The sequence below is a fragment of the Solanum pennellii genome, chromosome 10 (assembly GCF_001406875.1).
Source record: "Solanum pennellii chromosome 10, SPENNV200".
NCBI classification, from domain to species: domain Eukaryota; kingdom Viridiplantae; phylum Streptophyta; class Magnoliopsida; order Solanales; family Solanaceae; genus Solanum; species Solanum pennellii.
The window spans coordinates 69,160,105-69,173,490 of NC_028646.1; the positions used below are offsets into that span (position 1 = coordinate 69,160,105).

Here is a 13,386-nt window from a genome sequence, read left to right on the forward strand (position 1 = left end):
CGTTGGTATATTTACTAACGAAGAGAAAAAAAATAGTAAATTTTATTTCTCATTTTTTAATTGCGTTGTTAATCTGTTGGCAAACATAGCAACAAAATAAAAATTAGTTGGTATTTTGGTAGCAATTGTTAGAGGGATAACAACTTAATTGGTAAGTTAGATGGTAAATTCTGCGAAATACATTGGTAATTGGTTAGAAATTTTACTTACGAAAAAATTATGTTGGTATTTCATTAGTACATTACTAACTGATTATAAATTCATTAGTAATCATGACTACATGTCTTCGTAAGTTATGTTAATAAATGGTTAGTAATTAGTCAGGTAGTTTACAAACTAATTGATAATTTGTTGGCAAAATTTCATATTCAATATTCAGTTAGTAATTGATAGGGAATGCATTTTCCATATTACCAACTGAAAAGTAGTTCGACAGTAAAGTTTTAATTCATAAATTTATATTAATTTATAGCTTTTAAAAACTTAAAAGAGAATGAAAACCAAATAAAAACAATAGGTCTTCTATAAACCATAACTTGAACTAACAATTCCCAAACAATCTAAGATAATGAGTTCAAAATAAATTTAAATAAGTGCATAAACAACACAAAATATGTCTAAAATAGATAGTTTAAAATTTAAATAATCTAAATATAACTCACATCATTACTTGATGGAAAGTCATTTCTAAGTTGGCGATGTCCTGCTATGATGGTTGACAAACGGTCCTGGAGAATCTTGTAAACTTGCTCTTGCATTTATCGGCACATCTCATGCCTCATTTCTTCACGCGATTCATGTCTGATTTCTTCTCTCATCTCATGCTTCATCTCCTCCTTCATATCTTGGACGCATTCCTTCACTCTGAGTGTCAAAATCATGATCTTGAAGTCGAGAAGATGAAGAAGATAATGGACCAACAATAGGTCATAGATGCATGCCTTCATAACTCCACCCACTTCATCCATGTAAATTTTTGAAAAATCAACTTCTGGAGACTCGACAGGTTCATCTACAGGCTGAGATGCAAATGTGATCTTAGACACTACAGCATCCTGAAAAACAGAATTAATGATATTACGCTAAGAAAACAGTCAAGAAATATAGACATACAACAGAACTAATATATCACCCAACTACTTCATTGATATTAGCCATTTTAATAAATGAATTTATCATCAGTAGAAGCAACATTAATATGAAACTTATACAATATTATGATAGGATTTCTGCATGGCTAAAATGATAAAGTTTGTATCCCATTCAGTAGGATTTTCTTCAATAAAACTGAAAGCACTTGCTCAAATAACAGAGATTTTTGTTCCAAAATCAATTCACCAAGTAGAATGTGTGTCTAGGTAGATGCTGAATAGGTCCAATATACAAGTATACATAAAGAAATACTTAAGCATTAGTATCATACTACGAAATACTAAAAAACTGAACAAAAGATGACTAAAACAATTATGAGAATATACAAGTCATGTAGGTGATTTAGAGGAAATACAATCGCTGATTGATCCAATGCATATATACCCAGAATGACAAGATCACAAGCTAAGTCTTCACAAGCAACTAAGCAAACTCAGAAATGTAGGTGGGTATCCCCTCAGGATACCATAAGCCTCTTTCCATTGAGAAAGAAATGCCACCAGATCTGTAGGTGGGTAATACAACTACACCTAAGAAACTTATGTTTTTCGCTGACTCGAGTGAAATCAAGCTGACTATTTGGTAATAGATCTCAAAATCAAGAGCTTTAACTTGATTTCATCCAACAAGTGTTGATGGATAGAATTAAGGGTGGCAAGATAAACGAGATGTGTACAAACAAACAGAAAAATGAAAGAAAGCTCTCATAGGCTATGTTATTGGTAGTACACCCCTGTTCAATGAAATGCTATATTTTTTCTATGGAGTGTGGAACTTTGTGTCGACTCCGCAGATCTATCTCCATGATGAAGGATATAATATCTTTCGATTTGATTAAATTGAGGACAAGTCTAGAGTAATGAAACAGGGACCATTCACATTCAGCAATCTACCACTAATTCTCAAACATTAGGAACCTAATTTCAAGATGAGTTTTGAACCAATCCAAACAATCCCGGTTTGATAATGTTCCCTAAACTACCAGTACAATGTTGTGCTATTGAAATCTTAGTTCAATTGCAAGTTTTATCGGGAAATATATGTACTTATAAGCTAACACAAGCGAACATGATATCATATGCTACAATACTATGTAGCATATGTCTCAACCCCTGCCAGTCAGTGTTAATACAGTATCAATCAGGGGAACACTTGGACCAAAACATCAAGTATGAATTGAGTCCGAGCTACTGTCACGTTTAATGCACAATAGGTCATGAAAATGGAGCTTGTAAAGCATTGGCGAATCCCTCACTCGAGTCCAAGTACAAAATATTTGTTTAATTCATACTAGATAAAAATATCGAAAAACTACAAAAGAAGCTGAAAGGCATTCAAAAAGGCTTGCAACAAGATTTGTTTAATTCATACTCGATCCAGGAGGAATGTAATACTTTGTTACAACTAGAGCAGTGGTCGAAACTACACGAACTGTATGTATATATGTATATGTATATGTATGTACGTATATATGTATGTATGTACATACATATACATACATACATACATACATACATACATATACATACATACGTACACACACACACACACAAACACACACACACACACACACACACACACACACACATATATATATATATATATATATATATATATATATATATAAAAGAAGAAAGTAGATACAAAGCTAATGTACTAAAAAAAAAACTATGTCAGATTAAGGTGGAAAGAGGAAAGATACAATTTAGTTACTTATAGGTGCATATAGTACCAGCAGAAAAGCTCATACCTTGAATATAGTACATGACATAAAATTATAGTAAACTTATTCCTCGACACAATCAAATTTGAAAGTTCAATCAAGTCAAGTTTGTAGAATATAATTAGCAAGTAACATGACTTACATATGTGCTCTTAGACTTCAGATCCACAAACTCATTGTTCGCTTTGATATGTGTCTTCTTCAAAAGCTCCTGTGGATGAGGTGGTCGTCCTAGAATGATTTCCTACAAGTGGATTGCATCTACCATAATTATTACCTAAGGAATAACATTAAAGAATCTGTAACTTTGACAAAATAAAAATGACTATACCAGTTGTCTTGCATGCTCTCGGTGAGTGCGGGAGCCTCCTGTATGGCGTGAGGGACCAGAACCTTCGCCACATTTTTGACTGAGACAATTTTTTGAACATTGTGCAGATTTGGCCTTAAAAGCCTCAGTATCCCAAGTGAGGCTTCCAACTATCTCAAACAGATTTCGGGATATTTTTTGCGGTATTTCTCAGAGGATCTTGCTTCACATAGCATACCCTTGTATCGTTCTGCACAATTTCTCATAAAGTTTTCCTTTATGGATCCTTCAATTGCAGTATCCCATTGGAATCATTTCTGTTTATAAACATCAAAAGAAAAATAACCCATGAATTAATATAACAGAAATTCTAAGTGAATAAACTCCATTAATAAAATTATAGTTATTATAGTTTTACCTTAAACTCCTCCCAGTAGAAGTCCTTAATTTCTGGTGTAACTGACTTCCAGTCATGTCTTTCAGGATCTAGTCTTTCCTTTAAGAAATTTTGTGATTGCCCGGGATACATTGTTCCCGGCTCCAGACTAGTATAAACATAAAGTGTAATTATCTCAATACTCAATTGTATTTAAGCATATCAAGCACATGCTAGAGAGTATTATCAGTGCCTTTCATGATAATATAAAAACTTACAAAGGTAGATAAGATAAACAAAAAATTATGAAACTTATTGAAGTAATGGCAAATAGATGAGGACTTGGTATATATGATACAATCTTGTTATTTGCTTCTTTGAAATGATATATACACCAGTTAACAAGCTACTTTCTTCAAGAAAGAAGCTTTCTATATGAATTTGAAAGCACCTCAATATTGTAATTCATTCCCCATCTATGCATAGTAAGAAAACCTATAGAACTTCAAATGATTTGTTAAAAAATAATATGGAAGAAAAACAATAGAACTTTGTTGTGCGGAATTCGAGATAATACGAGAAAATATAAACGCGAAAAATAAGACAACAGATTTACGTGGTTCACCAATAAATTGGCTACGTCCACGGGAAGAGGGAGAGCAGTTTTATTAAGGAGAGGCAAGAACAGAATTACATAATAGGGTTTGCCATAGCGTCTATATATAGTGCTAAGCTACGCCCTAACAGGCTTGGGCCCAAAATACAGAATTGACAGATAATTAAGACCCCCGTCCTTTCTGTTTGTAACGGGTCCGATTCAAGGCATTCAACAAATCTCCACCTTGACTTGAATTCTCCGAACAGATTCTTCAGACGCACTATGATAGTGCCAGGCCTCCCCCTCTTCCTCAGAGTTGCCCCGCAGGGCAATTAACAGCTTCTGATGTTGAGCAAGTCCAAACAGTGTTGAAACTTGCTCTGTGGAACCGGCTTTGTGAACATATCAGCAGGATTATCAGCAGTTCCTACTTTCTTCACCTTGATTCTCTTCTCACTTCTCAGAAAATGATACCTTACGTCAATATGCTTGGTTCTCTCATGATGGACTTGATCCTTGGCTAGACAAATTGCGCTCAAACTGTCACAATACACCGTAGCCTGATCATGATGCAGACCAAGATCACTAACCAGCCCTTTCAGCCAAATCCCTTCTTTTGCAGCCTCTGTCAAGGCCATGTACTCCGCTTCCGTAGTAGACAAAGTCACTGTAGGTTGCAAAGTTGCCTTCCAACTGACGACAGATCCTCCAAGGGTAAACACATAGCCAGTCATCGATCTTCTTGTGTCAACATCTCCAGCATAGTCAGAATCAGAATAGCCAGTAACCAAGCACTGAGTATCACCTCCATAAATGAGACCAACGTCAGATGTACCTCTAAGGTACCGGAAAATTCTCTTCACAGCCTGCCAATGTTCTCTCCCTGGTTGTCCCATGAATCTGCTCACTACACTGACTGCATGTGCTAAATCTGGCCTTGTACAGACCATAGCATACATCAAACTTCCTACGGCACTGGCATAAGGGACTCGTGACATATACTCCTTCTCTTCTTCTGACTGTGGAGCGAACATGGCAGTGAGATGGATATTGGCAGCACTGGGGGTATCAATAGGCTTAGATGAAGACATGCCAAACCTCGCCAAGACCTTCTGAATGTAGCTTCTCTGTGACAAGAAAAGTTTCCTTCTCTCTCTGTCTCTAATGATCTCCATCCCTAGAATCTTCCGAGCGGCTCCCAGATCCTTCATCTCAAACTCAGCACTAAGTAAACCCTTCAGCTTCTGAATGTCATACTTCTTCTTTGCAGCTATCAGCATATCATCTACATAAAGCACCAGATAGATGAATGAATCATCCTTGAGCCTATTGTAGTAGACACAACAATCATATGAGCTCCGAGTATAGCCCAACTTCACCATATAGCTGTCAAACCTTTTGTACCACTGCCTTGGAGACTGCTTAAGTCCATATAAGGACTTCTTCAACTTGCAGACGTGATTTTCCTTCCCTGGAACTTGGAAACCATCCGGCTGAGTCATGTATATCTCTTCCTCCAACTCTCCATGTAGAAACGCTGTCTTCACATCAAGTTGTTCAAGCTCCAGATTCTGATGTGTAACTATCGCTAGTAACACTCGGATGGAAGTATGTCTGACCACTGGTGAGAAGATCTCATTGTAGTCCACTCCCTCTCTTTGGTTGAAACCTCTGGCAACAACCCTGGCTTTATACTTGACTCCTTCTGCTGGTGATATCCCTTCCTTCTTCTTGAAAACCCATTTGCAAGTAATAATCTTTCTCCCCGAAGGCTGTATGACCAGATCCCATGTCTGATTCTTGTGTAGGGACTCCATCTCATCTCCCATAGCGGCAAACCATTTTTCAGAATCAGAACTTAAAATGGCTTCTTTGTAAGTAGACGGCTCAGATGTATCTACCTCTTCAGCAACCTGCAGTGCATAACCCACCATGTCCTCAAAACCATACCTCGTAGGTGGCCGAACTCCAACCCTCCTTGGCCGATCTTGAGCTATACTCCGATGGATATCTGATGGCATAGATTCTGGAATATCAGTTTCTGTCTGTGGCTCTTGATCCTCCTCTTCAGGTTCTTTCAAATCGCTCTCGTTCTGAATGACTTGAAACTCCACCTGTTTATCAAGACTCCCAGTTTCTGACGTAGTTGTAGGCTTCACAATGGTTCTAAGCAGAGAACTTTCATCAAAGACAACGTTCCTGCTCATAATAACCCTCTTTTCTGCTGGAGACCAGATTCTGAAACCTTTCACTCCATCTCCGTAGCCCACAAATACTCCCTTTTTAGCTCTTGGTTCTAACTTACCTTCACTGACGTGATAGTAAGCCGTACAACCAAAAGCTTTCAGATTTGAATAATCAGCAACTTTTCCTGACCACATCTCCATAGGTGTTTTGCACTGTATGCCTGTATGTGGTCCGCGGTTAATCAAGTAGCAAGCTGTACTAACCGCTTCTGCCCAGAATCTTCTATCTAGCCCAGCATTAGAGAGCATGCACCTTGCTCTCTCCAGAAGTGTTTGATTCATCCGCTCAGCTACACCGTTCTGCTGTGGTGTATTTCTGACTGTACGATGTCGAGCAATCCCTTCATCCTTACAGAATTGATCAAATTCAGACCAGCAGAATTCCAGCCCATTATCAGTTCGCAACCTCTTGATCTTCTTCCCTGTTTGATTTTCCATCAAAATTTTCCACTCCTTGAACTTCTGGAAAGCTTCACTTTTATGCTTCATCATGTACACCCAAGTCATCCTTGAGTAGTCATCAATCATGGACACAAAAAATCTGCAGCCTCCCAAAGACTCAACACGGCATGGACCCCAGCAATCAGAATGGATATAATCAAGAGTGCCTTTTGTTCTGTGAATGGCCTTTGGAAACTTGTTGCGATGTAGTTTTCCAAAGACACAATGTTCACAAAACTCTAGGCTTTTAACCTTATGACCAGCAAGAAGATCCTCCTTTGACAGAATTTGCATCCCTCTTTCACCCATATGACCAAGTCTCATGTGCCATAACTTAGTCATATCCTCCTGGTGAACTTCTGACGATGCAACATGGGCTGAACCTGTAACCGTGGAACCTTGTAGAAAATACAAAGTACCACGCATGACACCTTTCAGAATCAGATTTGAACCCTTCCAGACCCGCAAGACTCCATCTTTTCCCGACCAGCTGAATCCCTTGCTGTCCAAAGAACTGAGAGATATCAGATTTTTCGTCATCAATGGAACGTGCCTGACCTCGTTCAATGTGCAGAAGCTACCGTCATGTGTCCTTATCTTGATCGAGCCTGTCCCAACCACCTTGCAGACAGAACTGTTGGCCATCGAGATGCTGCCTCCGTCTATCTGCTCATAAGTCGTGAACCACTCTCTCCTAGGACAGATGTGATAGGATGCCCCAGAATCGAGAACCCACACATCTGAATGATGAGTGTGCTCATCCGCAACTAGGGCAATGTCTTCTTCAGAATTGGTGTCTTCTTCAGCAACAGCAGCAGAAACTGATTGTTTTTCCGATTGCTTCTTCTTCTTCGGACAATCAAATTTCCAATGTCCCTTCTCCTTGCAGTAATTACAAACATCATCTGGCTTTGCACCCTTCGACATCGGCTTATTTTTCTTTCCGCCGTTTTTCCTTCCCTTTCCGCTACTGGTGAACAGACCGGAAGGCTGTATGTCCGTACTTGTGCCGTTAGCCTTATGCCGTAATTCCCTGCTATGAAGGGCCGATCTGACTTCTTCCAGCGACACAGTATCTTTCCCAACAATGAACGATTGAACAAAATTCTCAAACGACATTGGGAGAGATACTAACAGAATTAGGGCAGCATCTTCATCCTCGATCTTCACATCGATATTACGCAATTCTAATAACAAAGTATTCAATTGCTCTAAATGTTCCCTGAGTTGTGTACCTTCAGCCATTCGTAAACCGAATAGACGTTGTTTCAGAAGCAGCTTGTTGGTTAGAGATTTTGTCATGTACAAACTCTCCAGCTTCAACCACAGACCAGCAGCAGTCTCTTCATCCGAGACTTCCGTGATGACGTCATCCGCGAGACACAGCATGATCGTCGAATGCGCCTTTTCCTCCAGAATCGCCATCTCAGGAGTAACGACGGCGTTCTTGTCTTTCGACAACGGCGCCCAGAAACCTTGCTGTTTCAACAAAGCCCGCATCTTGATCTGCCATAAACTGAAACTGTTCCTCCCTGTGAATTTGTCAATTTTCACGTTCAAAGCAGACATCTCGAATTCTCCAAGAACACCGATTAACCGAGAGGCTCTGATACCAATTTGTTATGCGGAATTTGAGATAATACGAGAAAATATAAACGCGAAAAACAAGACAACAGATTTACGTGGTTCACCAATAAATTGGCTACGTCCACGGGGAAGAGGGAGAGCAGTTTTATTATGGAGAGGCAAGAACAGAATTACAGAATAGGGTTTGCCATAGCGTCTATATATAGTGCTAAGCTACGCCCTAACAGGCTTGGGCCCAACATACAGAATTGACAGATAATTAAGGGCCCAATACAACAACATTGTATACCGTCGGGCCGGGGGCGTCTCCGCCCCCCCGGACCCCCAGGCCAGGGGGCGCGTCGCCCCCCTGGACCCCCCGACTCGCTGACCGGGCAGCGAGACCCCCGTCCTTTCTGTTTGTAACGGGTCCGATTCAAGGCATTCAACAAACTTAAATTTTTTTTGTGCAAAACGAAACAATGTTAAAGAAACTATATGGTACTCTTACCTTCCAAGGACAATTTCCATTGGGATACGAGTACCATTAGTTGTATTGGACGAACTTGATGATAAGATTTCATTTCTAGGTGCCTCAATCCCCACACATGAAGATGGTACGGATATGTGGACTGCGACTTAATGGTATGGATAGTTCAGGCGATAATGGTGCTTGAGTAGCTGTAGAACTCAACTTAGGAGGAGATGTCAGTGAATTTGCTTTCCTCTTTTTCAGAATATCTACTTGGTCCACCTTCCCTAAGTGCTATATCTGTAATTTCAAAGGTACATGTAGATGAAACAGTATGTAACTAATTGATAGATCACTCCAATAATAAAATACCTTTGAAAAGTTAAGAAGAACATGTATCTATGTATCTGGACATAAATAAACACTTGGACAGGAACAAAAATGTGGCATCACTATTCAAAATGTAGTTCCAGAATCAACTACTTCACATCACATACTGAGAGTGAGGGATAACTGTTCCAAATAAAACCTGAAGAACAATTTAAACAAAACAAGTAAAGTGATTAAAAATGAGGCTCGATGTAGTGTGAACAGAATGATGAACCTTCCTCAACCAAATATGCATTGCATATACATCCTTCAACATGTGCCTTATTTCGAACACAACATTTATATCTTCGCAGATTTCTGAAAATATCACAAAAGTTCAAGTCGTAAGTCACTATTAATAATAAAAATGAAGTAAATAACATCTTACCTCTCAAATGGATACATCCATCGATATTGTACCGGACCAGCTAGCATGACTTCATAAGCGAGATGAACATGGAGGTGTTCCATTAATTCAAAATAACTAGGAGGGAATATACGCTCTAATTTACAAAGAATTTCAGGTATTTCTCGCTGAAATCTTACCATATCCTCTTCATGCAGTACTGTAGAAGTGAGATCCCTAAAGAAAAGGCTCATCTTAGTAAGTGCTTTCCACATCTTTTCTGGCAGTAGCTCACGAAATGCAATAGGGATCAATCTTCGCATGAATACATGACAATCGTGACTTTTCATACCAAAAAATTTTGTTTTTTCATGTCCACAAACCATCCCATATTTTGACATATTTTCCGATTACATGGGCACCTTAGTCTCTCACCATCCCTCTCTTCTGGATGATTCATCGCAAACTCAATAAATTGCTGTACACCCTTTACGAATTCAGGATCATACAAACCTCTGGTTACCTTTTGTACATCCACTGACGATTTGAACTCATTTTACTTATAAATCTTCTTCTTTTCTGATAATGTGAGAAGGGCAAATAGAAATATAAATATAATATCTATTGATATCTAAAAAGGGTAAAATTTATAATTAAGGGCAATAGTATTATGCTTTGTAATTATTTTAGTTGCTTAATTTATTCAAAACTTCATAAAACAGCAACCCAAAGTATGATGGCAATGAGCATTATTCTGAACTTCTACATCTTTCACAATTAAAAATTTCTTCACTAGGAACAACAGAAGACTAAAAATACACGAAAGAAAGGCATGATGTTCCTCAGCAAAAAGAGTATTATTATTTTCAAACTAATAAACTGGAAGAAACCAAAGACATAAAAATAAATTTTATGCAACAGGATGCTCGAAAATAGTCGACCTACGAGGATTCTTGAAACCCCATCACACTATCTTAGAGAAATAAGAGATTCAAAAATAGAAGTTCATATACTCGATCTTCTTTAGACAATAACCAATCAATCACAAACTATATAAACACATTATATTAGCCAAGCAAATGAATTACATCAGAAGAATCTACAATTGACTTATCAAATTAAGAAAAAAGCTTGATAAAGAATACTTACTGCTTAATCGAAAGGATTGTAAAACTAAGAATCCAAGAACTGCAAATGAATTACAGATGCTTGTATATATATCTAGGGGTAAATGAAAAAGATTCACATAAAGTACTACGTGGGTAGCAATTGAGGAAAGTAAAAAACTGAATAATGGCGTGAGTCTATATTCTAGGAAGGTGGAGTTGGCGATAAAAAAAATTATCCTTCCAATAACAACTTGAACAACTTACAAAAATGACTATAGTTATAGGGTTATTAAATTGTAATAGTCATAAGTATGATATTTACAAAAAATGACTATATTTTATATGTATATGTAGCTGAATTTTAGTATAACTTTTATTATTATTATTTATACATAAATACAATCACAATTATAATTCACTAAATAAGGTAGTTTATGTCATTATGACAAACAACCCATTAATCACTTTCGAATACCCACAATTTTCCATTATTAAACTATCAACTAATATTTACCTATTGAAAACATATCCACTCAGATTGCAATTAAATAAACAAAAATATTGGCATACATTTTGCTTCGTTCTTCAATAGTCTCCATTATTCTTATTTCATTGTTCTTATTCAGGTGTCATGAAGGTATTCATAGAATTTTGTTTGGTTAAAATAATTTATTATATTTGATGAATGATTATATTTGTGAATGAATATTATTTATTTCGATTTTATATAGGTGGACTCCATGGCAAGCATAACTTGTACAGTAATCTCGATTTCTGAATCTACATATGCGGCGCTTTAATCAGACGATTCACCACATAGAACTTGATTTTCTACTAAGAAAAATGTATTATTTATACCGTTGGCATATGAATACTTTGATTTCAAATGGATACAATATTTTATATAAAATATCTGGGATAAAAATCATCATAGAACTTAATGTGTTAATATATCTAGGATACAAACCATCATAGAACTTAATGTATCAATATATCAAACTTGGTAAAGTATATTAATTAGCATAGGAGCACGACAATTTGAATACGTTTACCTTATGAATACACCTATATAATATACATTTGAATGCCTCTGTTATTAAACAAAAAATTGAATACATTGAACAACCAAAAAATAAAAAAAATACAACATAACACAATATGAGTATCCAAGTATATAGATTCAAATATACTTATGTACTGTAACCAGTCTTTCAACTTGTGATGACATTTCAATATATTTGGGCAATCAAAAAAAAAAGGAATTTAATACAATACAAGTATCTAGATGTATAACTATTTCATTGTATAAAAATTTGAAATGTCATCGTTCTCATTCACTTTTTGCTAATATCCTCCTTGTATTACTTTTTCTTTATATATATACAACTTGTTGATTTTTCCTCTATTTTTGTTGTACAACTAAACCTCAATATCGTTTTTCACATGTTCTGTTGTACTCTTTTTGTCACTGTTATCGGAATCAGAGAAGGAAGTTCATTCAACAATTCATCAAATAAATGTATATTAGAGTACTGGTTTTCGTCATTAAAATGAAAAAAGATCTTCAATCGAAACCTTATGAAATTAGATGAAACATGTAGATGTATACAAATACAATCTTCATAAAAGTAAGAAAAAATTGCAACAGAAAATACCCAATGAAGATGAATCACAAAAATCACTCCTGCAGTTATGCAAAAGGATCGTGAATCAGAAGGATTTTTGAAAAAAATAAATAAAACAAATCGGTACTATAGAAATATTGAAAGGGACAACATTGAAAATGGTAAACACAGAGACAAGCACCGTAAGACATGCCTAACATAATTGATTAGGCCTATACTAATTAGTTTGCTATTTAATGTTTCTTAATATACATATAAAATTGAAAAAAAATAAGATTATTCATGTGTAATTAACTAACTTTGCTATTTAATATATAAGTATATCCATATAACCAAAAAAAAGTAAATTATAACTATTCACCTTAAATATATATTAATATTTGCTATATTCTGTAGTTTTTCCTAACTTAGAGTTATTCTTATATAAATAAAAAAAATTGGAGTATTTTTACAAATTAATTTAGAATCTTATATTATTTTATATATTTTGCACTTCAACATACAAATTAAGTCCAAAAAAATTACACCTAACTTCTTAAAAGATCGAATATGTAATAAAATAATTCATATTAATACTTCAAATCATAGAGATTTAAACAAAGTACTAAAAATAAAAATAAGTACCTCAACACAAAGGTAACAATAAAATAATTCATATTATACTTCAAATCATAGAGATTTAAACGAGTACTAAAAATAAAAATAAGTACCTCAACACAAAGGTAACAATACATGCAATGATTTGGTTAAGAAAATAGTGAAAAGGGAAGAAGACATAGGGTGTGTTTGGTATGGAGGAAAATGTTTTCCATAAAAAATGTTTTCTAGAAAATATTTTCCTGAAAAATAAGTAGATTTTGGACTTATTTTCTCATGTTTGGTTAGTGAGTAGAAAATATTTTCGAAAATGATTTTTAATGTGTAATTTATGAATGAAAAATGTTTTTGAGAGACATCTTTTATTTTTACTAGAGTGAAAAATAATTTTATGACATTAAAAATATTTTTCAAAATCAAAATTATTATTTTTTGGGGTGGTGGTGGGGGTAGGGG

At 35.8% G+C, this 13,386-nt stretch overlaps 1 long non-coding RNA gene across 3 annotated transcripts; it reads right to left on the reverse strand.

Annotated features, from left to right (window-relative positions):
* Positions 1-520: 520 nt before the first annotated feature.
* LOC107032499 lies at positions 521-10,953 on the reverse strand. Of its 3 annotated transcripts, XR_001458373.2 has the most exons (9): positions 10,749-10,953; positions 9,800-10,178; positions 9,642-9,690; positions 9,257-9,571; positions 8,924-9,184; positions 3,604-3,730; positions 3,207-3,502; positions 3,018-3,119; positions 521-1,055 (listed from the first exon to the last, which is right to left on the reverse strand). It is a non-coding gene; the product is annotated as an uncharacterized LOC107032499 (long non-coding RNA). The 3 variants fall into 3 exon arrangements; XR_003574707.1 differs by lacking the exon at positions 9,642-9,690; XR_001458372.2 differs by having other exon boundaries at positions 9,642-10,178.
* Positions 10,954-13,386: the final 2,433 nt, after the last annotated feature.